The sequence below is a fragment of the Cibotium barometz genome, chromosome 21, assembly GCF_041138505.1.
Source record: "Cibotium barometz isolate CiBa-2024 chromosome 21, ASM4113850v1, whole genome shotgun sequence".
Lineage (NCBI taxonomy): Eukaryota > Viridiplantae > Streptophyta > Polypodiopsida > Cyatheales > Cibotiaceae > Cibotium > Cibotium barometz.
In genome coordinates, this window is record NC_141066.1 from 44344940 (window position 1) to 44355311 (window position 10372).

At 43.4% G+C, this 10372-nt stretch overlaps 1 pseudogene; it reads right to left on the bottom strand.

The window, feature by feature from the left end:
• Nucleotides 1-4881: 4881 nt before the first annotated feature.
• Nucleotides 4882-7320, bottom strand: LOC147627209 (calcium-transporting ATPase 5, plasma membrane-type pseudogene; annotated as a pseudogene).
• Nucleotides 7321-10372: the final 3052 nt, after the last annotated feature.

The following is a 10372-nucleotide window of genomic DNA, read 5'->3' on the forward strand; positions in this document are numbered from 1 at the left end:
ATGGGAGTAATGCATTCATTGAAGGGTGCCTTCATAAAGACCAAAAAGAAAGGAGAGGTACAATTATATGGCCTCAAGACACATGATTGGCACAAGATATTACATGTATATAAATATTCACTTATCCATTTGCTCTTCATGGTACATAATTTATAGGATCATATACTAACTTCCATTTTTTTCTATGCATAGTTTATTCTTCCAATTGATATAGTTGGTTGTGGAGACAAGCAAGTGAGAGAGGAAATTTACAAAATAGGAAGCTTGGTGAGGTATGAATCCTCTTCAATTTACTAGCTAAGCTATATTTAATATTTGGTATTCTCATACAATCACAAGTTATGTATAATAAATAGTAGACATGATTGCTATGTATGTAGGTACATATCCTTAAAGGAGATAGATCCTACATCCATTAAGATGGCTCCTGTCATCAATGCTATTGAAATGCTATATATGATCGAGGAAAAGTTTACTAAAATAAGCTAATTGCATCTTGTTGTGCATTTGGTTGATAAAGTGACACTTTGTGGTATTGTTCATGTTGAATGGATGTTTTTTCTTGAAAGGTTCATGAAAAGCTTAAAGGACTTTGTGAGACAAAGAGAAATGCCAGAAGCAAGCATGGCAGAGGAATGGTTGATGCAAGATTCTCTTTTGTACATCTCAAACATCTCTCTCGCATAGATCCTTCCATGCCACGATTGTGGAGCAATGAGAAGGATAACCGACTAATCACTAATGTGCCACAAAGAAATGGAAGGCAACAAAGACTGGATGAAGCATTATGCCAAAAGGTGAATACATTATGCATTCTAAATAATCCCATCATGGAGAAGTGGATTGGAAGATACAATGATGCAATCAATAAACAAAAGAATGAGAGAAGAGATTTCAAAGAGCAAATAGACGCTTGCCATTCCTGCTCAGCTTAGAACCTCTATCAAATGGGATCAATATAGAATGGGTTCATATAGCAATAGCGATGGCATCAAAAAATGGAGAGATGATAACAAGAGAAGAGCATGAGTCTGCACGAAGATGTGACCCTCAAGTAAGTATATTCTTCATCTCTGTCTCATGCTTTGATTGTTATATACCTTGTTTAATGCACTATACTAAATGTCATGCTTTTGTTTAATGTTAGTACTTTGTAAACTATATAATGCTATATGGTCAAAGGGAAGGCACTTTCGCATGGAGCATGTGCATTATAAAAGAAACACATTTTATTGTGGTGTGATGGTAGCTTTTAAGCAAGAAAGTCAAGCTAGTAGACATGATACCAATGTCATAGAAGACAATCTTGAGTATTGTGGAACTATTCAAGATATTCTTGAGGTTGGGTTTAGAGCTTTAGTCATATTCATCCTTGATATCAAATGCTTCAATGTGATATATACAGGTGCTCAAGCAACTGTGAAGAAATATCCAAATGGGTTCTTTCAAATTGATTCCACCAAGTTTTTGAATGATGAGAAAAATACTTTCATACTTTTTCAACACTGCAGGTTAGTAATCTAACCAATCTCACTGGTATATCTTGATGTAGTATAATAAAAGTATAACCCCTTTGCTTTATGATTTTAGGTTATGTTTCATGCCAATCTAATTAATCCAAAGTGGTGGTATGTTATACAAGTTTTCCCTCGTTCAAAACATATCTTTTAAGATCAAGATGTTGAGGCCAAATATCTGGATGAGATATAATTACTACCTCAAATTGACTCATTAGAAGAAGACGATGAAGAAAACAATTTAGAGGAGGTGGATCAAGAGCATGAGGAACATCAATATTTTAGGCAAAGCAGCCAATAGGTGGCTTTAGCTACAATCCAAAAGCACTCAAAGATGAGAACACCAATCTGAACCAAAGAAGGATTGCTAAGAATGGCATAAAGCCAGTGGCCTGAGGATGAACCACCTATATAAAATCCATAGGACATGAATGAAAAGGTGTGTTGTTTCCCCTCTGTAATCTTCAGTGGACTAAGCCCGATGATCAGCATATTGGAGCCTTCTGAAGCATTCCTTTTCCAGTCCTTGACACATGCTTGCCCTAGTGTTGGAGTTAGAAGAATTCAGAACTTTCCTCCACTTTCTCCACGGAAGATCCTGCCAGCGAGACCAGCTTCAGAACTTTCACCTCTAGGTTGAACTTGCTTGGTCAAAGGCTTGGAAGAATTCATTAGGGATCCCATCTTCCCAAGGAGATTTCCCCTTTTTGAGGTGAGTGATAGCATCCTTCACCTCCTTCTCAGAGAAGGGAGCATCTAATTTCATAGCCAATGAAGGATTAACCATTTTTTTCCTAGTGAGAGCGATTTTGGCTCTAGCTGCGATAATTTCTGGAGTGGGAGAGGAGACAGTGGAGAACAAGTTAAGAAAATGACCCTTCATGACTTGAAGGTTTTCCTCTTCAGTAATAGCAACCTGGCCATTAGGTTTCCTAACCAGAGGAATAAGATCTCTGGCTTTTTTCCTTTTGAGTAAAGAAAACATCTTAGGGTGGGGGGTGTCAATTTTTCCAGCCCATGCCTCTCTATACCAAAGCATAGTAGACTTGGCAGTTCCTCAAGTCTAAGCTTGTTCCTCAGATCAATTAGAGTATGATCAACCAACCCCTTGTTAGATTGAGAGAGAACTTGAATCTGTTTTCTAATCTACACTATGCGATTCAGACGAATAGCAGCAGCTTTCAGCTTGTAGTCCCTGCAAATAGTATGCACCCTATTGACTAGCAAAGCCCAACCCTTGGAGGGGGAAACACATTGCCTGATATGAATCCTTTTATCTCTTGTTGCACACATGACAGTAGGAAAAGAGATGGGTCCAGGTGTGGCCAACAAGCCCTACCTTTAGCCTGGCCCACCGAAAGATTGCAAATCAAGGGAAAGTGGTCTGAGATGTTGAGGGAAGTGTCTGTAAAGCACTTGACATTTGTGAACATATCCACCAGGCTTCTAGAGGCATAGAGTCTGTCTAGTCTCGCAGCCCTATGATAGTGACCTTTTTGAAGATTAGACCAGGTGATCCCTGTTTTAGGGGAGAGGTCTGAAAGGGCCTTTCCTACCTTCAGAAGTTCCCATTTAGCCTTCTCAAGATCACTAACTGTTCTTCCGAGAAATCTACTTCTATCGCCTTGGCATTCAACCATGTTAAAATCACCCACCATCAAAATGGGACCCTCTATCTGATTAACAGAATGCCAAGATGCTGCCTTCATACTAGCCAAGCAAGAAGCGTATATAGAAACCACTCTAAAGTTAAAAGGTTTCCCCAATCGAACCGTTGTCCAACTGTGCATATCATCAAACCATGCATCCTGAATGGAATGTTCCCACTTTCTGTGAATGCCAACTACAGACCCACCTTTACCTATAGGATGATTAGTAAAAAACTAATGAGCATTCTTTGAGATTCTTTGCAGATGATGATGAAGCTGGGATCCCCCAACTTTAATCTCTTGGAGATTCAGAAAGTCAAAATCATGAGGCATGTCTCTAATACATCTGTTAACTGCCCTTTCAGGGTTAGTGAGCCCCTTCCAATTGAAAGAGAGCAGGTTTATATGATTCATTTTTTCGTAGCTTTGGAGGGCTTCCCAGAGGACATAGAGGCTCTCAATACCTCTTGGACCTTTTCCTTTTTCCTCTTCATCTTAGCACTCAAAGGAAGGGGAGAGAACCCTCCCTCCACAGGATGCTTAGATGGGGAGAGGGACATTCTTTTCATCATTGCTACATCTTCTGCTTCCAACTGAGTTATGAACTCATTATCAATGTGCTGTGTTTTATCTATGAAGTCCTCATCTGAATCCATAGGAGAGTCTTGTTCTTGGTTGAAGAAAACTCTATCCTTGTGGGCATTCATTCCAGGAGAAAAATGTTCCTCCCCGAAATGGGTTGCCTTTGGAGGCTCCTTGACTTGATTAGGATTATCCAAAGTATGACTTTCACTTTTCCCAACATAGCCATCTTGGACATCTTCCAAGAGAGGAGCAAATCTATTGGCAGGAATATGCCAATTTGCTTTGTGATTTTTATTCTTCGAAACGTGTTTTTTTTTGGGGAACCACAAAGAACTCATCCTTGCCCCGGGAGCCTTAGAAATATCTGTGGGTTGTTGTAGATCAGGGCAATCCCTAATCATGTGACCTTGTTTATTACAATTAAAGCAAGCATTGGGTAAATTTTTATAAGTTAAAAACTGTTCATATATGACCTGCCCTTCCCTGTTTTTAAGAGGAACTTTATCCTTTAAGTTAAAAACTGTTCATATATGACCTGCCCTTCCCTGTTTTTAAGAGGAACTTTATCCTTTAACGGTTTGGCCGTATCAACCTCAATGAGCATCTGGTAAGCCCATTGAGGGTTAACCACCTGGAAGGGCTTTTGCCCTAACACTTTACCAATAGCACCTCCAATTCTTTTGGCCCAGAGAGAGAACTTAGCCGGCATGTCAGTTAACTCAACCCACACTGGGATTTTTGTTGGCTTAGGGCCCTTAGGATCAAAACTTTCTGAAAAAAGACAAAGGTGTATTCCTAATAATCCATTGACCACTGTTGATATAACAGCGGTGGCACTTTCAGGATCCTCAAAATGAAACATGTAATATGCATTAGGTAGATGTTGGACTGAAGCAACTCTTATACCCCTCTGTTCCCAGTTATTCTTGATCCAATACTTTAATGTGTCAATAGGGGGTCTAGCCCCATGACAGAGGGCGATCAGCATGTGTGAGGATAGGTGTTCCTGCCATGCAGCTAGTTCATCATCATCACAGATGACAGCACCTTCGTCATCAACATCACCATCACAGAACCTTTCTTCAAAGACAAGGTTTTGAGAGATATTAACCATTGGGTTAACATCAATCCTAAGGGGAACTGAAGAGGGAACATGACCTGATAAAGCGCGACCAGATTTCGGATGACGAACAGCCTCCGCGAAAGAAATCGGTTGACCGAACTGAGCCGGGACGGGTTGTGCATGAGTATTTCTGCATGATGTCTGCGTCTTGGTCCCCAGAAAGGTGCAAGAGATCCATGCCCTTGAATTGTAGCAATAACAAGACCACCACCTGGTATATGGCTTGGACGGCCAAGTTCCTCCACATCGTATACGTGATGAGAGGCTCTTTCTACGGGTGGTTTCTGCATCAGCTCATCAGTTGGAGGCTCTGTTGCTAGGGCCAATGCACCTAGCGTATCCATAATCAGGTTGACCCATAGCAGCTGCACCACGGTCAACGGCACATCCCCGGACGACACCGCTGCCACAAAATTCACGGCCAGCGCTGTCACGTTCACTGTGAGCTGAAACTGCAGGAACTTTTGTATGTTGAAGTTCACAGAGCGCCCCCGGGCCCCATCTCACCACCCTGACCACAGACGCAAAGTTGTCATCAAGAATGATGATGTCCGAGCTTTCCTTGGCCACTTCAGTTCCTTGAATGCTATGTCCGCCTTGTGCAGTCCGCCTTGTGCAGCACTGCAGCGCAGGGGCATCGTTGGTCCCATCACCTGTCACAGCCACGGTGCCACCACCTGCCCCATGGACTGCAGGGTCTCCACCAGTAAAAGTTTGTCAGAGGGGCAGTGCCCGTGCTACCACTACCACTCTAGGTAGCTTCTGCCTTCGCTGGCAGCTAAGGACGCCCCCCTCCACTGCCAGCTGGTCTGCGGCCATTTCCAAGATCCCGCACTCCAAAGCAATGGCCTTTGCGGTGGCTAGGGTGTCACCTGTCACGACTCACCATCCTCACCGTCACACCGGCCACTTTCACGGCGTTTATGGCAGCCTTTACTCTGGGTCGGCACGGGTCTTTCATCCCCACCACAGCCAACAGTGTTAGATCGGCTTCTGGCAGGATCCAGCTACTACTTCCACCAATCCTGCTTTCTTGCGGCACTGTGCCGTATGCCAATGCCACGCATCGCAGTCTGCAGACTGCAAGAAGCCATAGCTTCAATCATGGCTTCAAGCTCCCGCGGCTCAGTCCCGCCTCTTCTCAGCAGATATCAATTTCTCATAAATACTATCAGCATTATTGTCTTCCATATCTATTATCCATCCACTTGCTGCACAAGGACAGGATTATTTCCGCAGCTCCCTTCCAGTGGACCAGTATCCGCTTGTCAGAAGTCTCTACAACCACACCAGCATGCTTCTTAGCCGAGTTAAATGTTTCCACTTGCAAAATGGTGGATTCCGCCCTCGAAATTTGGAAGATCATGCCAGCTTTCAAGCCCCACCATAGGAGAGCTTTCTCTGTAGGAGACCCCACCCCATCACTTCCACTTGCCTGAGCTTCCCATTCTTTGAACCAGCTTGGTGTGGCTAGAAGAGTCTGGCGCAAAGACGCTTCCCGTGCTGTTTTGGGCAATGGCCTGGAACAACAGGCTCCGCAAGTGGTCGGGCAGGATGTTCATAGACTCCTCTTCTTCCTCAGGCTCGTGGGTTCTCCCTGCAACCCATGATTTCACCACAGTCATCTGGTTCATGGTAAGCGTGCCTGTCTTGTCGCTGCAAATGGTGGTAGCAGAACCCATGGTTTCGCAAGCTGCAAGGCGGCGTACAAGTGCATTATCCACCATCCTCTTCCTCATGGAATAAGCAAGGGTGAGTCACGGCCAGTGGGAGACCTTCTGGAACGGCCACGACCACTATGGTGACAGCTATAGAGAAGATATGAACCAAAGCATCCATCACATCGGTAGCGCTAGTTTCCCCTGATTGAAACTTGGCATCACCGCTGCTGCTGGAATGGCCTGTGAAATAGAATATGATCAAGATGACGAGAACCAGAAGTGCCACACACTTTTCCAATGAGGGTCGCCGCCTCTGTCAAGCGTGCTTGAAGGGGTGTTTCCGTGGCATTGCTATTGTCGCTAAGGAGGACCATCATACGTCCCCATTCAGTGTTGATTCAGTGACAAGCATGGAGCCATAACCATCCTGTATCTTGGAGCCTCGCAGAAATGCTTGCTCTTCAGGATCGGGAATGTAGTAATCGCTCTCTCCGGTGAAGCTGGACTCATCAATGGCAAGAGATCGACCTTGGACAAGCAGTCCATCAGCAGGTACCTGGTCTCCTATGTTCAGCTCCACAATGTCTCCCACCACAATGTCGAGGATGGGAAGAGTTACCCGCCGGCCACCCCGCACCGCCTGCACCTGTATGTTGTCTCTCTCCTCTGACAAGCGTTGGAACTGCCTGGATTGCCTATAGTTGCTCACGGCGGTGACAACAATCACTAGAATGACCGCAACTGCGATGCCTGCACTCCACGCCTCGCGCATGAACGCACCTTTGCATGCCTATATTTTCTCTCAGCATACCTATTTTTTTCTCACTGGTTTTTTTTAATAAAAAGTTTTGTGCAAAAGGTTAGTGGCACCGTTGCATGAGCGCCACGACAGGTCCTGTTAGCGACCAGGTGTCGCTCATGCGCTCCCCCCGCTGCATGCAGAGCTTCCATCTTCCTTACTTCGTATACCCTCTCCGCTCTACCTGCTGAGCCGCTCATCGCTCTACCCCCTCCCCCCGAGAGGGGGGAACCCTGTGCTGTGATGTCTCTCCAAGACATCGTTCTCTCTGGAGCTTCTACGACCCCTCATGCCATACGCGATGGTGCTGGTCCTTTGTCCTTGGTTCTTCATCAAGCGCCAATGAGGCCTCTCGGTGGTTCGCACTCCACATCCAAGTCGTCTGCTCCTCTCCTCCATCATCAAAACGGCTATGGAGGCCTGCGTGAAACTGAAGGAGCTCAGGGGTCTCCTCTTGATGGCCCCCCTCAGGCGCATCTCGCGGACCTGCCTCCAGTGGTCACCCGATATCGTTCGCTGATGCAGTTCGTCATCCGATAGGCGCCCGGGCGTTCTCAGGTCATGTTCACTCATCTCTGTTGAGAATCCTCTGATTAATCTGTCTCGCAGAACCCGACTTTTGAAGAAAGAACTGGTGATTTTGATGTGGATGTTGATGGTGCTGTCATATGTGATGAACGACGAGTTGGCTGCATGGCAGGACCACCTGTCATCCCACTCATTGATAGGGCTCTGTCATGGGGCGAGACCCCCGGTTGCGACTCTGAAATTCTGGATTAAATTCAACTGGGAACAGAAGGGAATTAAAGTTGCTTCTGTTCAGCATCTTTCAAATGCTTACTATATGTTCCACTTTGAAGACCTCTGTAATCAACAGCGACTAGTGGATAATTAGAAACACCTCCCTTTCTTTCTTCAGATGGTATGATTCTTTCGATCTCAAAGGCCCCAAACCCACCAAAATCCCTGTCTGGGTGGAATTTACAGATATGCCTGCTAAGTATTCCATATGGGCCAAAAGGATTGGTAATTCTGTAGGAAAGGTTCTAGGGCAAAAGCCCTTTCAAGTTGTCAATCCTCAATGGGCTCATTAAATGCTCATTGAAGTAGACACCGCTAAATCCCTAAAAGAGAAAGTCCCCTTGAAAAATAGAGAGAGTCAGATTATTTATGAACAAGTTCTAACCTATAAGAACCTTTCGAACGCCTGTTTTAACTGTAATAAGCAAGGGCATATGATCAGGCCAAACAATGCTTGTCCATATATATATATATATATAGAGAGAGAGAGAGAGAGAGAGAGAGAGAGAGAGGTTTAGGGAATAGGGCTTTGAACAGAGTTCAGCACTTGATCACAACAAGCTGTAGGAGCGTAAACATGTATACATATAATAGGGGTGTAAATAATACTCCAAGAAATGTAAAATTAAAAAAGAAGTATTTTAAATATGTGTCCACTCGCACGTGATATATAGGAGTTTATAGTGACCGCTCTGAAGCAAGATGCTTTCCATTGATGTCAATTAATTTTTCTGGAAGAAGATATAGGCTTAGACACGTGTTTGACCTACTAGGCTTAAATTGGTTTAAATTGATTAATTTGTTTAGTTATTACAATACCCCTATCTTATCATTAAGACATAGAAGATATAGGCTTAGACACGTGTTTGACCTACTAGGCTTAAATTGGTTTAAATTGATTAATTTGTTTAGTTATTACAATACCCCTATCTTATCATTAAGACATAGAAATGCTCTCCAAGGATTCTCTTTATCATTTCAAAGACTTTTGTCAAACTGTGAGCGTCAAACTGCGAGAAAATTCAAGAATTGAGCCTTTTATAAAAATATTGTTTCAAAGATGGCCAGTGTTATGGATTCCTGGGGCATTTGGTAAGCTTACTTGATCAATTCTAGTTTCAAGTTGCAAGAGGGAAGGGAAATGCTCCTTGCTCAAAATCTATGTGTTGTATCCTCTTGTCGTACATGCTCTTGAAGATTGTTTCCATTTTTTCCTCTAGACCTTGGCAATGAAGATGAATACATGTACATACATGAACCTTTTTACTCACACTACACGCACACTCTTGGCATCTATATCATGAGAAAAACTGGCTTAAACCAAAACCCACATAGAAGCTCATGTACATGAATTTAAAGAAGGAAATAAAGGGCCCGTGAGGAGGAAAAATAAGGTCACCATGGATAGAAATATGACCACACAGAGAAAGAAGATAAGGATGGTTAGATTGATAACTTGTAGTAGCATCTAGAAGGAATCAAAAAGCTATTGAAGGAGCTTTAATTAAAAAAAGAAGCATCAAACAATGAAGAAAGTGTAGGAACTATAGTGAAGGTGGGGCAAAAAGGTGGGTGAAGCTCTAGGGAACACTTCCGTCCTTCAAAACATGCACTTTAACGTTTATCACAACTCCTTATGGACTAATTTACATAAAAGAAAAAGAAGTGCACATTTTGTTTAGGTCCATTCCATTTTAGTGAGAAAAAAAGATGCACATTTTTCCCATCTCCCATCCTACTTCAGTGAGAGAGCATTAATTAGTAATCATGGGAAAACATTTCCATGATCAATGAGGCTACCATGCAAGCTTGGAATTATGGAAAATATTTTGCAATGAATCAATGAGGATACCATGAAATATGGAAAAGATCAAGATTTGTAGCTCCAACTTAGGGATGGAATCTTAAACAACCCCATTAAAGTGGCTTTGTATGCATAAAAATCCAAAGCAAGATTAACCTTGATGCCCTTCAGCTCTTTTGGGTAGAGCATCCCCACCATAAATCTCTCTTTGCTTATTTTCTCACTTAGAAATCTCTTAGGGAGGGGCCCACAACTCAATTTGCTAGCATTGTGTGGTAGCAAGGCATTGGGTGAGTAAAAGATACAAACCAACGTCGAGTTTGCATAAGTCGTAGCTTTTGTACAAGTATGCATGGCCTCGTCTTCTTTTGTGTCCCATTCAGAAAAACACCCTTTTCTCGCAAGTCAGCCCATTCACCCATTGCCAACTAGG